The following is a 19,158-nucleotide window of genomic DNA, read 5'->3' on the forward strand; positions in this document are numbered from 1 at the left end:
CTCAACAGCCAGGGCTGTGCCAAACCAAAGCCAGGAGCCAGCAGCTTCTTCCAGGTCTCCCACTTGGGTGGGACCAAGGATTTGGTCCATCTTCCACTGCTTTCCCAGGCACATTAGCAGGGAGCTAGATCAAAGTGGAGCAGCTGGGAATTAAACTAGCACCCTTAATGGATGCTGGTGCTACAGGCAGAGGCTTAACCTACACCACAGTGCCAGCCCCTGCACTATTTATTATGATAGCAAAGGTAAGTATGATGGGTGGTGATGGCAAATACCTAATATAATATTAATCTTTTTTGAAGATTTATTTGACAGGTAGAATGTCAGAGAGACAGAGGGAAACAGAGAGACTGAGAGAGGTATCTTCCATTCTCTGATTCAATCCCCAAGTGCCTGAAACAGTCAAAGTCAGTAACCTGGAATTCCACCAGGTCTCTTACATGAGTGGCAGGGGCCCAAGCACTTGGGCCATCATCTGCTGCCTCCCAAGCACAGTACCAGGAAGCGGGAAGTGAGTCAGGACTTGATCCCCGGCACTCAGAGATAAGGGATGGAAGCGTCTCCAGTAGCAGCTTAACCCAATGTGCCACAACACCCACTCTATAATGATATGTTTTTGAAAAGCGATCAGTATTGTGATGTAACTGGTAGTTACTGCCTGCCATGCCGGAATCCCAAATAGGCACCAGTTTAAGGCCTGGCTGCTCCACTTCCGATCCAGTTCCCTGCTAACATGTCTGGGAAAGCAGCCCAAGATGGCCCTAGTGCTTGGGCTACTGCACCCATGTGAGAGACCTGGAAGAGGCTCCTGGCTTCAGCCTGGTCAAGCCCAGGCCACTGTGGCCATTTGGGGAGTGAACTTACAAAGAGATGATCTCTCTCTCTCTCTCTCTCTCTTCCTCTCTCTGTGTAATTCTGACTTTCAAGTAAATAAAGCAGCAAACAAAACTGAACATATATTATAAATATATAAAATATGCATATGAATAAGCTATAAATATAACATCTCTAAAATAATGACTGAGTGGCAGAATTTAGAATTTTTCTGATATTTCTTACTTTATTTTTGAATTCAAAACAAGTAATATTTTAAAATATGCAAGTCAAATGGTTACATTCATATAATGTTCTTAAAATGACAAAACCAATGATAAGAGGCAGCACTAAGGAGTTCTTCTGTGATGATGGAAAAGTTCTGTATCTTGACTATGGTGGTGATTACAAGAAACCATGCATATAGATAAAATTCCAGAGAGTATATAAATCTGCAAGAAATGCAGATTTAAGGGCCAGCACTGTGGCACAGTGGGTTAAAGCTCCAGCCTGCAGCGCTAGTATCCCATATGGGCGCTGGTTCAAGTCCCAGCTGCTCCTCTTCCAATGCAGCACTCTGCTACGGCCTGGGAAGACGGCCCAAGTTCTTGGGTCCCTGCATACATGTGGAAGACCTGGAAGAAGCTCCTGGCTCCTGGCTTCAGATCAGCTCAGCTCTGGCTGTTGCGGTCATTTGGGGAGTGAACCAGTGGAATGGAAGACCTCTTTCTCTCTCTCTGGCTCGACCTCTCTCTGCATCTCTTTCAAATAAAATAAAATAAAATAATTTTTTAAAAAAAAAACTACTAAAAAAAGAAACGCAGATTTAAAAATGCTGAAATCTATATACTGTTTACATGATCCAGTTTTTTTTCTTTAAAGGAGTGAAATTCTTTTTTTTTTTTTTTGTATTTTTTAAGATTAATTTATTTATTTGAAAGGCAGAATTACAGAGATGGAGAGGCAAAGGCAGAGAGAGAGAGAGAGAGAGAGAGAAAATCTTCCATGTGCTTGTTTACTCCCAATGGCTGCAACAGTCAGAACTGGGCCAGGCTGAAGCCAGGAGTCAGGAGCTTCATCTGGGTCTTCCACGTGGTGAAGAGGCCCAAGCACTTGTACCATTCTCCACTGATTTCCCATGTGGCTTAGCATGGAACCAGATCAGAAGTACAATAGCTGGGTTCAAATCAGTATCCTTATGGGATGCCAGAACTAGAGAGCAGCTTTACCCACTGCACCACAGCACTGGCTCCTATAGTCTAGTTTTAACAGCAGTGTATGGGTCAGTGTCACTTTCTTCATTTATATAAATGACAACTATGAGATTTCACCACCAGGAACATGAGTGAAAGGTGCATGGGACTCCATAATCTCTACAACTTCTTGTGAGTCTTCAAAATGAGAAGATTAAAAAAAAAAAAAAAAAGTTAGTGTGTATGTTAAACTTTCTTTGCAGGGTTGGGAGATATGGGGACATAAAATAAGCCACGTAAAATTTAGCTTCCAAGGTATTATTATCTACTAACTCTTCACAAAACCCTACAGAACGTAAATGGCAGTCTTTAGATTGAATAAATCTAAATCTAATGTAATCTACTTAAGTTGAGCTGTAATAAAAGGCTTCAGTTTAAATGAAATTATCAGTTTTCAGAATATGCTTAACTGAATAGCCTACGCTTACATAACCCATTAAACAAGAGCCTTTGATATTTTCTTCCTTACCAAAAAACAGTTTTAACAGATAGAAATGAGATTTTCTTAGACATAGTCAGTTTAAATACTTAAACGACTATTCCTAACAAAGGGTGTAACAGTTTACCATCTCTGGACTGTTCTCTATGGGAGCAATCATATCTGTATTAATTCACCATTTTAATCTCCATTGTTCTTGATAGCTAGTCAACTTCCAGTAACTATCCAACAATGCATGACTTCATGTTATAACCACAGTTCAATGCCCAAGATCCTCCAGCTTTGGGAATGAGAGAGAGCAGGTAAGAGGGGACAGGGGTGAATATGGACAGGATCCAGCTTCTCCCAGGTCAAAGGATTACATTAACCACTACAACCTAGTATTAGCATAAAAGTTGACCTCAGGGGAAACCTTAAATTGCTCCCTCAGATGACTTAAGTTTTTTTTTCTATCTTTCCTTATTTGACAGGCAGAGAGAGAAAGAGTACCCCACCCCACCCACTGGTTCATTCTCCAAATGCCCATAATGGATGGGGCTGAGGCCAGGAATCAGGAATGGAATCAAGGTCTTCCATGAGAGGCAGAAACCCAGTTTCCTTCTTTCTTTCTTTTTGTTTAAGATTTACTTATTTATTTGAAAGTCAGAGCTACAGAGGGAGACATCCAAGAGAGAGATCTTCTATCCTATGGTTCACTCCCCAGATGACCACCATGGCAGATCTCCCACACAGGTGGCAGAGGACCAAGCACTTGGGGCATCTTCTGCTACTTTTCCCAGGCCATTAGCAGGAAGCTAGATCATAAGTAGGGCAGCCGGGACAGGAACCGACACCCTTATGGGATGCTGACATCACAGGCAGTAGCTTTACCCACTACGCCACAATACCAGCTCCTGAAACCCCATTTATTTTTTTGTTTGTTTGTTTTGTTTTGTTTTTACAGGCAGAGTGGACAGTGAGAGAAAGAGAGAGAGAGAGAGAGGAAGGTCTTCCTCTTTGCCGTTGGTTCACCCTCCAATGGCCGCTGCGGCCAGCGCACCTCGCTGATCCGAAGCCAGGAGCCAGGTGCTTCTCCTGGTCTCCCATGGGGTGCAGGGCCCAAGCACTTGGGCCATCCTCCACTGCCTTCCCGGGCCATAGCAGAGAGCTGGCCTGGAAGAGGGGCAACCGGGATAGAATCCGGCGCCCCAACCGGGACTAGAACCCGGTGTGCCGGTGACTCAAGGTGGAGGATTAGCTTGTTAAGCCAGGGCGCCGGCCGAAACCCCATTTCTTGAGCAATCCACTGCCTCCCAGATTCTGCACTGATGTGAAGCTGGGGACAGGAATTAAATTGAGGCATTCTGACATGGGACATGGACTACTAGGCTAAACACCTGTACCCTGCTAAATATTAAAGGCTTGGGGGCCGGCGCTGTGGTGTAACGGATAAAGCTGCTCCTGCAGTGCCGGCAACCGGTTCGAGTTCTGGTTGCTCCACTTCCGATCCACCTCTCTGCTGTGGCCTGGGAATGCAGTAGAAGATGGCCCAAGTCCTTGGGCCCCTGCACCCACGTGGGAACCCGGGAGAAGATCCTGGCTCCTGGCTTCAGATCGGGTAGCTCAGGCTGTTGCAGCCAATTAGAGAGTGAACCAGTGGATGGAAGACCTCTCTCTCTTCCTTTCCTTCTCTCATTGTGTAACTCTTTCAAATAAATAAATCTATAAAAAATAAAATAACTTACCTGTATTATTCAAGCGCAAGAAAGACAAAGAATGACTATGGAACTCTTACAAATTAAAGGAGGCTAAAAAATAGTATGTGATCAAACTGATAAAACTGGAACAGAAGTACAGATTTGACACAAGCATTGCATCTATGCTAAATTTCTGCTACTTGATAATGGCTATAATGGCTGTGTTACTATCTACGAGAATATCCTATTCTCCAGAAATATAGTCTTGGACATTAAGGGGTAAAAGGCATGCAATGCATTCTACAACAGTTCACAAAATAACACCTAACAATGTGAGTGGCCAGCACAAGACAGGGATGGCAAGATGTTAAAAACTGGTGAATATGGGATAATAGAGAGATAGTCTACTGTATTATTCTTGAAACTTTTATGTCAATTTGAAGCTACTTCAAAATGAAAAATTCAAGATAACAAGCTATTATCCTCCAGAGTTTACTAAGCTATAGAATTTTAAAGCACTACTTTTAAAGGACAACAATCACTCCACAAAATTAATATAAAGTTACAAGGAATTTCAATCAAAAACTACAAGGAGGCCTGGCACCCTGGGAAAAGGCAAAAATAAACCTCAAAATAGTATCTGCAAAGGCTTCAGATGATAGAATTATCAGAAACAAAATATAAAACAAATATAGTTAACAGGTTTTTAAGAGATAAATATTAAGAATATGTCCAAGAAAAAAAAATGACTCTTTAGAAAAGGAAAGGAAGTCTTAAAAAAAGAACTTCAAGACATAAAAAATAAGCCTTGAAAACATTATGTTAGGGGCTGGCTCTGTAGTGCAGAGGGTAAAGCTTCAGCCTGCAGTGCCGGTATCCCATACAGACACCGTTCAAGTCCCAGTGGCTCTACTTCCTATCCAGCTCCCTGTTAATGGCCTGGGAAAGCAGTGGAAGATGGCCCAAGTCCTTGGGCCCCTGTACCGACATGGGAGACCTAGAGGAAAGCTCCTGGCTTTGGATCACTGTGGCCATTTGGAAAGTGAATCAACAGATGGAAGATATCTCTTTCTCTCTCTCTCTCTCTTTCCCTCTCTAACTGTGCCTTTCAAATAAATAAAATAAATCTTCAAAAAAATAAAGACATTATGTTAAGTGAAATAAGCCAGACGCAAAAGGACAATTACTGTATGATTCCACTTATGTGAGTTACCTAGAAGAGTCAAATTCATAGCAGGCAGATGGTTGCAAAATCATGTCAATGTACTTAATGCCACTGAACTATTAAAATAAGTATTATTAAAATGGTAAATTCTATGTCACATATACTTTGCTACATCCCATTCAGAGTACCAGTTCAAGTCCTGGCTACTGTTTCCAATCTAGCTCCCTCTAATGCACCTGGGGGGCAACAGAGGATGGCTCAATTACTTGGGTTCCTGCCACTCACATAGGAGATCCAGCTGGAGTTCCTGGCTCCTGGCTTCAGCCTGGCCCAGCCCTGGATGTTGTGGCTATTTGGGGAATTAAGGTATCGGTATCTCTCCTCTCTCCTGTCCCTCTCTCCTCTCTCTCTCCCCCTCTGTCACTCTACCTTTCTTTAAAAAAAAAGGAGGGGGGGAAATTTTAATAGCTGATGAAAAAACTACCCAATAATTTCAAGAAAAAATACTAATTATTCAGAACACAAAACAGAAAGACAAAGAAACAGAAAATATAAACAAGAGGCATCCAGGGTAGCGTATAAAGATCTGACATACTTCAAGTCCAATATCCAAAGAAAAAACATGGAAGATAAAATTTGAGCAAATGGCCAAAAAATTCTCCAAAATTGTAAAAAGACTCCAATCTTCAAATTATAAAGCTTAGTGAATCTCAAGCATGATAAATAAAGAGAAATCAACTGCTAGACATATAAAAATGAAACCACAGAACATCAAGGACAAACAGAACATTCTAAAATTGGCCATAAAGAAACAACAGATCACCTATAAGGGAATTAACCCTGATTGTGGATTTTTCAAAAGCAATAAAAGCCAAAAGAGTATGGAATTAAGATTATAATGAGGAAAGAAAACAAAACTGCTAATCTAGAATACACATTCAGAAAAACCATCTTCAGGAATGACATGAAAATAAAAGACATTTCCAACAAATTTTTCCAAAAGACTCTCACTATAGAAAATTCTAAAATATCTGTAACAGAAAATGATCCCAAGTCCCAGATAGGATGTTTGAAATGCAAAAGAGAGGGAAAAAAAGGCAGACATTCACTAATACATAGACAAACCAAAGAAACAGTGTTTAAAATAATGCTATCTGATTTGATGAGATGAGCGAAGCACTAAAAGGAAAACCATAGTTTAACTTCCCAACTTGAGAAGGAACTGGAACTTAAAAACAAAAAACATTCACATATAAATAAAAAGAAAAGCAGGGGGCAGGCTCCAAGGCACCCCTCAGGGAATCCATACCCTACATCCATGCACCAGGGCTCTAGTCCCGCCTCTGCTTCTGATCCAGCTGTGGGCTAACGTGCAACCAGTGAGGCAGCAGGTGAGGGTTCCAGTACTTAGGTCCCTGAAACTCTGAAACCCTGAGACCAGGGCTGAGTTGCAGGTTCCTGTCTTCAGCCGGGCCCAGTTCTGGCTGTTGCGGCATCTGGGGAGTGGACCAGTGGACAGAAGGCATCTCTTTGCTCTTCCCTCTTCCCTCTATCTCTCCCTTTCTGTTTCTCTACCTTTCAAGTAGATTAGAATAAACTTTTAAAAAAATAAGAAGGTTGTAGGCAGTGTTCTATTTTTTAATCTGGTTGACAGTACATGATAGTTCATTATATAATTCCTTAAACTCTACATATACTACAGTATATGCTTTTGTAAGGGTAATAAAAGTAAACTCAAAAGACTAGATCACTCCCACAAAATGTAAAATATTCCCAAACCTTGGTCTTTAAAGTTGAAATACTAAAAAGGTTCATTATTTCATTCAATAAATACTTATCAAGTGCCTAACCTGCCCAAGCCTGAGGGGAGGAGGACCATGAAGCTTCCCCAGCTGTACGCTTCATACAGAAGCCAATGACCCCTTGTAGCTACTCACATTTAGATGATTTGATAGAAAATAAATGTAAAAACTCAGTTCGTCTGTAACACTGGATCCAGGCTAGGTACTCAGTAGCCACTGAGTCCCTGCACTACGCGTATATCCAGAACAGTTCCATCACTGCAGAAAGCTGCATTTTATTATAATACTAGTAATACTGACAGCCAAATAATCTCAAATTTAAAGAACATTTTAAATAGACGGGATGCCCTCTTACAGTCATTTCATTTCTATGAAACCACAGCTATCTAGTAGTGTTTAAAATAGGTTGATATTTATTTAAAAATACATAAAGTACAGACACTGTTCAACATCTTTTATGTTCCACCAAAAACCATCATCACAGTATTATTTAAAAAAAAGAAAAAGGAAGGAAAAAAAGAAAAGAAAAGAAAAAAAAGAGAAAGAAAAAGAAAAGAAAGAAAAGAAAAGAAAAGAAGTGGGTCCAAAAGCATCAGAACAGTTCTACCAGCATGAAAGGGATGTAGGCCAAACATCCATAATGAATGTAACACACCTTCCTGGGGGCCTCAATTTTAGTTAAGAGTATTTTTAAAACACTTTAAATATATTTAAGATAGCAAAGTTCATGTGAATTTTTAAAAATAAAACTCTACAGGCATCAAGGACTTCAAATTATAGCAAGAGATGCATCCCTAGACTTCTGGATATACTCATCCAGTCATTTCTGCCAATGGAAGTATTTCTGTAGAAAAATTCAAGCACTGTTAAAATAAATAAGTTATATATGATTTTTAAAAATTTACCAAAAACAATGATACACAACAAAACTCTCTAAATACCATCTTTAAATATCTAAAGCAGCAAACCTCCAGTTTTCGCTGAAAATTAAGACAGGGAGCCCGAGCCTCTAGCTTTCTTTAAAAAATAAAAAATAGGAATCCCAAGTCCCCAGTTTTCTTTAAAAATTAAAGGGGGCCCAACTTAACCCAAACATTTTGCTTTAGGCATTCTAATACATATTTAAGCATTTCTAGAACACTGTCAACTTTTTAACTACCTAATCAAAACTACTCAAAGGAAACAAATTCACGTTTGCCTAGACTTGGTTTGCACTGCCAGTGGCCTCCACCACCACACTAAACGAACCAAGAAGTCAGTAAGCTTCTCTTCTAGACAACTGATGCAGTTTGAGTGTGCACTTCTATTACTACTCGGATTGTGTCCCCAAGACGTCTGTGGATCCACTTACATAACCCATTACGCACAGTGCTGCACTATTCTCTCTCTAGAAAGCACTCTGAATACTGATACTTGTACAAGGTTTACTGCTGTATGAAACAGAAAGGCTTTTCCCACTCTAGGTTCAACTATCTTTCCTACAGAAGAGGTGAAAAGCAAGCCAATTTCTACTGCCTCACTGTGGCAGAAGAGCAGTTATTTATCATGTTGGCTAATCAACAGAGTAATGACTTAACGCAGCACCTCAGGCGGCCACGGCGCACCACTTTTCTCCTGAGGCTCTGGCTGAGAAACACGGTCTTAAACAAATAATGTGGAGCAAGTTGTGTGAACTCAACTGAAAACAGTCTGAGCTGCTCCTTGAAATGTGCTATAAGGATGAATCATGAAACTTGACAAAATTCAGTTCAATCGTGGTAAGAATTGCCATGCACCTCCTGCAGGGTAACAGGAGTAGGAGGGCAGAATGTACCTCTAACCTAGCTGGAATATGCATGCATAGGTTGGATAAGCACTGTCCCCTAATCCCTCAGGTTCTGTTCAAGCCTAGATTTTCAGATTTCATAGAACCATAATCTTAAGAGGGAAAGGGGTGTGACATAGGGTTGCCAACTTCTATTCTGCCAAGGACATTTGAAAAAAAAAGAAACACTACCAATTATAAGCACCATGATTTCACAAAAGAACTAACATATTCCTATCAAGATGGTAATATTTTTGCAGATTAAATTCAATAGATTTAAGCTTTATGAAAAGCTAACTAACTACATCTCATTTCACTTCAGACAAGTGGAAACTTGGTCATAAAGCTGACACCACGCCACAGTGCAGCCTTTGGGAACCAGAGGTCTAAGTGGCTAGCTCCCACTTAGAAAAAGAAAGCCAAGACAGGACGTGCCCAGATCAAACATTAACCTATTCAATAATGAGGAAACGGAGCCACGGAGGGGTTCAGGGACTCGCCCAAGGTTACAGACCAAGGATTTTAACACAGGGCTGTCTAATTCCAGAGTCAGAATTCTAACTATCACGCTAAGTTTCTTCTAATATTCCTCCAACGGCATAAAGATCCACCCTCACCCAGGCACCTCTTGTGACCAATGACGACGGAGGAATTTCCAAGACAGCTGGTGGGAGGGAGAGGTGTACTCTCTGGCCATCATTCAGACTGAAGCTAAATGGAACCCCTGACCTTTGCCTCATTAATACCAGGCTCATTGAAACTAAGCCAACCAGCCCAGACAAAGCACACACAAAACCCCCCTGGCTCCGACAACACTGACACAGAAGTCTTTGGACATTCCCAAGTGCCTGTGACAGAGTGAAAAACATATTCTTGAAGAACAAAAGCAATGTATTAATTCTCAAGGAGGAAATAAACATTTCCATGATAACTCAGTTTAAAAATAATAAACTTGCCAGCAAAAGTTACAACCCTGAGTCTCATTCGGCAATCCATTAAAATCTTCTACGTGTTAATACACAAGCTCCCCCTATTCAAATATCTAAACAGAAAAACACATGAAATTCCATAAATTTACCATTCTTAAACAGTTTCCAAAATAAAACACGTAACTTTCATATACATGATGGAAAAACGTGTCTTATTCTATCCCTCTAACATAATCAGATTATTACACACGTTAATCAAAAGCACTTACCAAAAGAGTTGGAAGAAAAATAAGTAAATATCAGGTTCTAGAGAAGGTAATATTAATAGCAGTTTGATTAAGAGGCACAAATGTTATCTTTGAATATTCAGAGGTTCTTGATATTCAAGCCAAAATCAAAGTCACACACATAAATAAATGGAATGCTGGATCAGAGATTTGTTTTCAACTCCCCATGTATCACTTGCCAAACAAATGTCCAAAAGAAACAACCAAACACAGCTTTTAAGTAACCCAAGTCTGACACTCTGGACCAAATGAGTCTGAAATAGTCCGTCTTCAAGTATGGTAATGTCAGCACAGTATTCTTGCCAGCAAGAACAAGAAATTTTTATTTCCCTGTTGGATGTTTAGTGATCAGATTCTCTCTACGCCATCTGAATCTGCAACGGGAGGCAGCAGTACACACGCTATCAGATTCTTTACTCAATGTCTAAAAGAATTTATTTAGTGTCTTTTTCTTCTGTCTTCATCAGATGTCAGCTAAAATAAAGTTTTTATTCTTTCCCCTGTTCACTTTCCCTTGGCGCCTTCATCTCCTTACACAGATTCAGCTATAATGAGTACACCTATTTGTATTTTTCCCTACACCCATGTTTAACATATGCCTAGTCTTTACCTCTCTGCTGAACTGCAAACCTTCATTTCCAAAAGCCTCTGGGCATACCCAGTATTTGGCAACTTTACAGAAAACTCAGCATCCAAAGCTGACCTCATCATCCACCTTCTTCCTCATACTTCTAGTAACAGTAACACCATCAATATCGCCCACATTTAAAAAGCACAATCTTCAATTTCCATCTCCTCCAAACCTTCCCCATCACTCTCTCCCTCCACCCACTAAAATTACCAAGTCCTGTTGAGCCTTTTTTCTCAGCCCATTGCCTTTACCCTTGCCCAGTTGATATTATAATATTCAAAGTCAACTGCCCACAACAAATCATTCTGTACACTACACGGTTAGACCTTAGTCACTTCTCCTTACCTCTCAAATGTCAAACTTCTAAATGTGGCACTCAAACATGTCCCCCATCCAGCCCCAACTTAAATTTCAAACCTCATCTTTTGCTCCCCAGAATGAACCTTCTATTTCAGTTCACTTCTTTTTTTCTTTGATTATACTTTTTTTTTCTCCCCCAAGAAACCTTTTCCACCTCTTCCACTAACTCTTCTCTAGATACATAATGAACCTTTCCAACACCACACGTCTTCTAGCCACAATCTCTTTATTTGAAAAGTCATCTTCACCCACCTAATCCCAAACTCAAAATCTTTGTCTCAGAGAACAACGAACTTGCGTTGCCAGTGTATGAGACAGTGCCAGGTTGTGGAGAGGCACAGGCTTTAGCACCAGACAGATACAAATTCAACTGAGGACTGTTACCTGCTAGCCACAAAGCCCCCAGCAGGTTACTTTACATATTTGAGCCTCAGCATCTTCATTATTAAGAAAGATGGCTAACAGGTTGTTGCACTAGCATATAGCCTGCTGCTCCGTAAATGGCCAATAAACAAGAGTTGCAGAGCTATCCTTGTAACTATTTATCTCCTACTTCCTACAATTACTTAAACTAAAAATGAGCCCTTTTTCCTTTTACACAACTCCAAACTTTAGATCAAACCACCGAGGTAGTATTTACATGTATTCCTTTATGTTGTAAATTTCTATGCAAATATCTTATGCCCCCAACTAGATTTCCAAGTCCTAAAGGCCAAAGCCTTAAGTAAAGCAGAACACTGCGCTTTTCATGAGGCTCTCAACACCTACCTTCAATGTTAAATCCCAACAATGGGGGGGGGGGGGGATCAGTAATGCCTAAACAATATAATTCAACACTTGAGGATTTCAGACACACCTCAGAAAATTACTGCCAAAACATGAATCTTAGTTGTTCAGCTCTATCTTTATTTGCTCCTGCATAATTGCTTAACACACTGCTTCTCGACCTTGTGGCTAAGACTGCCCACAGCTGCTTAACACATCTCGGCCCACAGCAAATGTTCAATATTTGTTGAACTGACCAGAGTAATATAAAATTTGCAATGTGTCAAATAAGGCGATTTTCCCCAATCTTCTTTTTCTGCTCTTAACAACTCTTGAAATATTTTTCTTCAAATGCATTAAGTACATACCTGTAGTGCAGACCCATACGCAAATCTAACTTGATTCTTTTCCAGATTCTCTCAATTACAATAATCCAACCTTATGTTCTAAACAATCAAGCCCTTCAAATGCCTAAGGATCTACAGTTCATATCTCAATCTTAAAGTTGTGCAACTCATCTACAATTTTTTCCAGGGACTTTTAAAATCAGCCACCGTTTGCTTGCTCAAGATCAGCACTGCTGAAATAAATTTTCCTTTGCATAAGAGAGCTCACTGAACTTGTCACTTCAGTCTATTTTCCCTAATTCATGATATTCCTTCCCTCCCCTGCCGGCGGTGGGAGGAGAAGGAATGACATCAGCACCCAAAAAACTACAGTATAAGTCCTAATAGACGCACAACATGAGAGGTGCAGAGAGGGCCACGAGCTGCATCAAAGTGACTGTGTATGCTTCACACTGCAAACACAGTTGTCAACCGCTCACAGTCATAATCCTCTTCACCGCATTCCCTTATAGCCATAATAAAAAAAAATCAAATATGGAAAACCCGTATTTCCCACAAACCTTCCTTCAGTTTAGTACCTAAAAATCTGCTTCCTAGAAGTAACTCCCTACATCATCCTCTTCTCCAGGAAACTCTCAAGTTAGCGAGGCAAACACTTCACGATATAAGTTTAAGCAAACACAACTCCTCTGCCCACCTGTGTGAACCCCTGCATTGCAGCAACAGCTGTAACGGTACCGGGAACCTTTCCGGAGAAATCAAGCGCGGCTTTTCTTTGAAAGTTAAGGAGCAGGACAGTTCCAAGTAGAAAGGGAAGCAAACTTTGGAAGGAAAGGGACTTAAACACTCTCCCAGCCTCTGCAATCGGTTCGTGCCATAAACCTCTTGACTGAACTCACGCAACTCTGACTCCGGAGCGCACTTTAAAGAACACCATCATTTTCTGACGTCAGCAAGACGCTAGGCGAAATTATCTGAAGTCGCTGTTTCCGTCAGGCAAGTTGTTTTTTGTTTTGAAGTGACTTCCACAACAAGCTTCAACAAGCTTTCAAGCGAGAAAGGAACACGCAAGGCACTGGCGCCGCGGGAAGCTACGTCTCCCGAACCTGTGCCGAGCGCAGTCCAAATCCATCCAGGACAACCCCGAAGTGGGCATGGACGAGAAGCCTTGCAGCAGATCCTCGGCATCTACACAAGCAGCGCCCCACCCTGGGACCCAAGCGGCGGCACCCCTGGGACCCGGGCTAATTCTTGAGCCCGGCGGCAGACCCAAAAGAGGAAAAAGTCAGGCACTGGAGCCCAGGATCGGGTCTAGGGTCCAAGTCTGTCGCCCCACATCAGACACAGAAACTCACGCCGGGGAGCGGCGAGACTTGGGGGAGCAGAAGCGAGGGGGTCGGACGGACAGAGGCCCAGCCCATCCCGACTCTCGAGTCCCAACAGCAACAACAGCTCCGGGAACCCCCCTCCTAGGCTCCGCCCCGCCCACCCCAGGGCCCCGCACCCCGCTTCTTCCCGCCCCCCGCGCCCCCGGGCTGGGCTGTGACCGCGGCGGTCGACAACACCCTCTCCCGGACCCCGACAGCCGAGCCCACCGTCCGGAGCCCCGAGTCCCGGAGCGGGCAGCGGGGGCCCCCGGAGCGCTAGCTCCGCCGCGGGCTCGCGGCCGCCCCAGTCCCTTCCCGCGGCCACTCACCCTCGGCCCCGCTGCTGGCAACGGGCAGGACGCGGGTCGGCGGGAGCGGACTCCCGCACTCCAAACCCGGGAGGAGCCCGCACTCGGACCCGATCGAGCCCCAGCGGCTGTACCTACAAGGCCTCTCTCCGGCCCAAATCCTGGAAAAGCACTTCCGGGGGAGCGGGGGAGGGAAGGGTTTTGGCACCGGAACTGCTCGCGGGCTGGAGCTGCCAGGGCCTCCTGGGCGGGCCGGGCCGGGGCGGGGCCTCTCCCGCCGGCGCCCGCACAGCCGCCCCCGGGCCCTGGGCTAACCCTTTAGGCCCCGCGGCTGCTGGGCTCCTGGGGGTGAGGTTGCAGCCTTTACTTTCTCACTGCGCTTGGGGGTGGTTGTGCTCCAGGCCATAGTTTCGCGGAACGAAAGCTGAGGCTTGGAAAGTTGCGGTGCAAAAGTGCTGCGCACCCACACAGCTGGCCCGTCGCCTCGCCAGCGTTCACTCCCACCTGCCTGCCTTACAAACAGGGGTCGTTAGCATCGGTGGGCCGCTTACTACGCGGTGGGCACTGTACCCAGCGGCTCTGGTGCGTGCGCTCCGCCAGCCTCTCGAGGTTGGTGCTATTTACATCTTGGCACAGGAGGCGAAGATACCAAACCCAATACCACAAATGCTGCCTCTTGGTTTTATTTTAAGTCGCGTTGTGTCTGTAACTCTCCTCTAACCCTAACAGGATTTTTAAACTCTTGAAGGACAGAAGCTAAATTATATAGATCTATATCTATTCTGTCGTCGCTTGCCACTGGCAACAAAGGCCAAGAGGTGGGGCAGTCCTGGAGTCTCCCTGCCTGGATCTTACTCGCTTTCCGTTTTCCTCCCTGGCAAGTCCCTTAACCTAAGCCTCGGTTGCCTTGTTGTTTATGTATGTATGTATAATCCATCATCCCTGAATTACCGTATCAGATTGATAGTACATGCAGAACAGTTCAGTACCTGACACGAAGTAAAAGTCAACCGTTCTTCTACCTCCCCCGCGATGGGCCATAGAAGGGCTGGTGAAGGAAATAAAGAGTGCACATTCTCACCAGGTAGGCCAGCCTGGATACTTGTGAGGCTCTGAGCCGAGAGGGGCTGAGGGCCCAGAGTCACGTGGCGGGCCAGGAACGGCGAGGGAATCCTCTGCCCAACACTAGAAAGACCTCAAATGTCTGAGGGCAGATAAAGGGGCAAGGGGGGAGGGGGCGCCTCTTAGCGTGCACACTATCTGCAAAACAAACCTACTGATGTCTCTTCATACAGTGGGGGACGCTTTTCAAAAACTTCGTATGAAGGGCCGGGGCTCTGGCGTAGTGGGCTAAGCCTCTGCCTCCAGCAACGACAGCACCATGTGAGTGCCAGTTTCAGTCCCTGCCGCTCCATTTCCTATCCAGCTGCCTGCTGATGGCCTGGGGGAGCAATGGAAGATGGCCCAGGTGCTTGGGCCCCTGCACCCCTGTGAGAGACCCAGAGTTAGCTCCTGGCTTCCATCGGCTGTCTTGGCCGTTTGAGGAGTGAACCAGAAGATGGAAGACCTGTTTCTCTCTCTCTCCCTCTCTCTGCCTGTAACTCTACCTCTCAAATAAAATAAGTAAATAAATAAAAATAAATTTCCTATGAAGAAAAGCAGGGGAAATGGAAAGAGTTGAACATCCCTTCTTAGGAATTTAAGATACAAATAATGTAGCTGGTATTGGCTTGTTGCAAGTGCTAATTTATTTTTTGTGAATACCAAAGTGTTTGCAAATACTTCCATAATACCCAAATGCAAGCAGCCTTTCATGCCCAACCCAAAGACTGGGTTGGCAAGACTCTCTGTCCACCCAAGGTTGGGGCGGGAGGAGTCCACAGTCACAGCCGTGGTCAGGCCCTGTGTGGGCTGCAGAGGCACCAGAGTTTGATGGTTTCACCCCTTAACTAGTAAATTAGCTGGTAAATGGTGCAATCAGGATTTGAATGCGGGCCTGTTTTCTCAGATGCTTTTCACCAGTCTGCCCGCAGTTCTCAAACTTGAGAGTGCGTCAGAAATCACCTGCAGGGCCTGTTACAACAGATCGCAGGCCCCACCCCCAGAATTTCATTTAACCATACCAAGGCTTCTCAAAGTGTAGACCCTGGAAGAGCAGCTCTCCACATCATCTGTGGGCTTATTACCAATGCACATCACTGGATCCCGCCCCTGACCTTGGGAATCAGAAACTGTGGGTGGGACCAGCGATCTGTGTTTTAACAGGCCTGGGGAGGGGGGAGTTCTGGGGTGTTCTGATTTCTTCTCTCCACCTACTCCTCTTTTTGCCTGATGATCCCAACAGCAATCTTTTCACTGAAGCAAAAGTCCTTCCCATTGAATTAAAGGACAAATTGAGACATTTTAATTCATGTTTTGCTCTCAGTAGGAGAGGAAGCTAGGGGAAAATGTTGGTATCAAAGGAGGATTCTTTTTATTACTTTAAATCTCTACTGAAATTTAACCAGATGATACTGGATTGGGGGTAGAACAAATCTTTGAGAACTGCTCTGTGCCAAGGGTTTACATGTGTTTTCTAAAACTTTTCTACACTGCCATGAGGTTTTATGGCCTTAATCTCACAGATGAGGATAACTGAGATTTAAGTGGGGGAATTGACGAAAGGTCACCTTCTTGCTAAGAGACAGAATCAGGATTATTCCAACAGAGTTCCTTCTAATTCCAAGACTCATGCTCTTTCCACTTTGTGGCCGGACCCTGGAGAACCAAATTCCAGTGTGGGCTCCAGAACCTCAGCTATGCAGCATTGAGTAAGCGATTTAATCTCTATTCCAACTTCTCCATCTATAAATAATGTTATCATAAATCTGCCCCTCCCACATCGGAATGTCAGAACAAATGAGGAACTAGAAGTGCAAGCCCTTGGAGCTTTTTGAAGAAAAACAGTGAGAAAAAAAAAAAGGCAAGTTATTATGGTCTTGTATGTTTAGGCAAGTGTTGCCATGTGAGCCTGAGCGTTGAAATCTCTCCTGGCTATTCCCTGATGCATGTAAGAGAGTGCCAGAAAAAAGTTGTTTAACTTCATTTGCCAATGTCTCCTGGAGGTTAAAGGAGATGACAGAGGATTTTATGCATCTCTTTTAAAATTACAAGAAGTCTCTCATCAGCTTCATGGGTTACAGACTGTTGCCAAGGTGCTGGTCTGCCCTCATCCTAGAGATACCTTTTCTCCAATCCCTTTTCATTTCTGCATGCCAGGCACCCCTTTCATTGTCCTGCCTTCACCAGGGAAGAACTAAATTCCTGATATTTTATTATGTAGAATGATTTAGTTCTCAATGCTCATCTCAGGCCAGACTCCAGGCCCCCTTTTAAGGGCACAATCACCAGGTTGCACAATTCCAGGGGGTAGCATTAACAATGAATACAACATGAATGGCGCTCAAGGGGTGCCCACAATAGGAGTGATGCCTCCCTGGAACCATGCTAGGCTGTGGCGCTGTCTATGCATAGCTCGCACCCCAAAAATCCATTAAGGTGTTTTGTTAAACAAAAGAGCCATCTACTTGGGTGCCTACCCTTTGCCAGGTTTTGAAATAATAATGTTCTTTATTTTTTGTTTCTTTTAATGTGGACCTGATCCTAACCACCAGGCTTGAGTCCTAGGAGCCGCACTTCACTAAGGCATTTTTCACTTTTTTTCCCTGAAGATTGTCCTTTTTTCTGTCTTCCTCACCTTTTATGCATGCCTTGGCACAGGTGCTGGAAAAGCACTTGCTTAGAATAACAGCACAGTGTATTAGTATATGTAAGGATCTTCAAAAAGTTCATACAAAATGTGCATTATGAAAAAATTATGCATGGATTTCAAGACTTATTGCACCAAAATAAATTTATCTTTTTACTCCATTTTCCTTGAACTTTTTGAAGACCCTTATAAATATACGAGGTTTGAAGACCCTCATATATGTCCTAGTGTAAATATGTATGGCAAAGTTTTGACAAATGGTCCTCAATGTGTTGTTTGACCTACAAATTTTGTGCCAAGAACTAAATTGAGTCAAAATTTTAAAACTGAGAATTTTTTTTAAAAATACCAATTTCTGGCACATTTTAAACATTTAGAAATTTTGGCAGACATCTGATAAGGCATCAATGTCATTAGCTTGGATGGAGCTACTTTCTTTTACTCATGTGTAAAATCCTAATGGTAGACACTGAATTTGGAGCCATTGGCATTTGGGATCATATGGACAACAAGTATAGAATTTTGCCTGATAGAGTTTGCAGGTACTCATAATCATTTCAATGTATATTAAGATAATTTTAAGTTGTTTTTCTGGGGCAGCAGATTGTGGGGTACTAAGCTGTACCATTTTTTAAAAGATTTTATTTATTTACTCGCGAGACAGAGTTACAGAGAGAGGGAGAGACAAGGAGAAAGGTCTTCCATCAACTGGTTCACTCCCCAGATGGCTGCAACAGCTGGATCTGAGCCAATCCAAAGCCAGGAGACAGAAGCTTCTTCCGGGTCTACCACGTGGGGGCAGGGGCCCAAGCACTTGGGCCATCTTCCACTGCTTTTCCCAGGCCATAAGCAGAGAACTGGCTAGGAAGAGAAGCAGCCGGATTCAAACCTGTGCCTGTATGGGATGCCAGTGCTGCAGGTCTTAGCCCACTACACCACAGCACAGGTCCCTAAACTGTACTATTCCTACACAAAGCAAAGCAAGCACAGAAATCAAAATACCACCATGTCTCAATGGAATTGTAACTAATGTTGTCAACCTCCTTGGGAAAAAAACAAACAAATAATACTAGTAGAGGCAGGCATTTGGTCTGGCAGGTAAGAACTAAGTTAAAATGCCTGCATCTCACATCAGAATACCTAGTTTCTACTCCCAATTCCAGTTCCTGACTGCAGTTCCTACTAATGCAGATCCTGGGAAGTAGTGGTGAAATCAAGTAATTGAGTCTGACCACCCACATGGGAAACTGGATTCCTTCTGGCTCTTGTCTGAACACCACCATCACCACCACCACCACCACCACCACCACCACCACCACCACCACCGGTCCCTGGCCCAGCCCTTGTGAGCATTTGGGGTGTGAACTAGCAGATGGAGTCTCTCTTTTTGTCTCTCTGGTTCACTGTCTGTCAAATAAGAAAACTAATTAATCTTTTAAAATTATAATAGTAAATATTTTAATA

The 19,158-nt window shown here is 43.3% G+C and overlaps 1 protein-coding gene across 2 annotated transcripts in view; it reads right to left on the minus strand.

Moving 5' to 3' along the window:
- Positions 1-14,094, minus strand: part of FRS2 (fibroblast growth factor receptor substrate 2) — a 125,646-nt gene extending 111,552 nt beyond the window's left edge. Inside the window, exon 1 of one of the 2 annotated variants that reach the window (XM_062203245.1) lies at positions 13,968-14,094. The gene's annotated coding sequence lies outside the window, so the exon portion shown is untranslated. Of the gene's footprint in view, positions 1-12,968; positions 13,317-13,967 lie in introns of those variants that run through there. The other variant, XM_062203246.1, reaches the window with a different exon arrangement.
- Positions 14,095-19,158: the final 5,064 nt, after the last annotated feature.

This window comes from Lepus europaeus, chromosome 10, assembly GCF_033115175.1.
Source record: "Lepus europaeus isolate LE1 chromosome 10, mLepTim1.pri, whole genome shotgun sequence".
NCBI classification, from domain to species: Eukaryota; Metazoa; Chordata; class Mammalia; order Lagomorpha; family Leporidae; genus Lepus; species Lepus europaeus.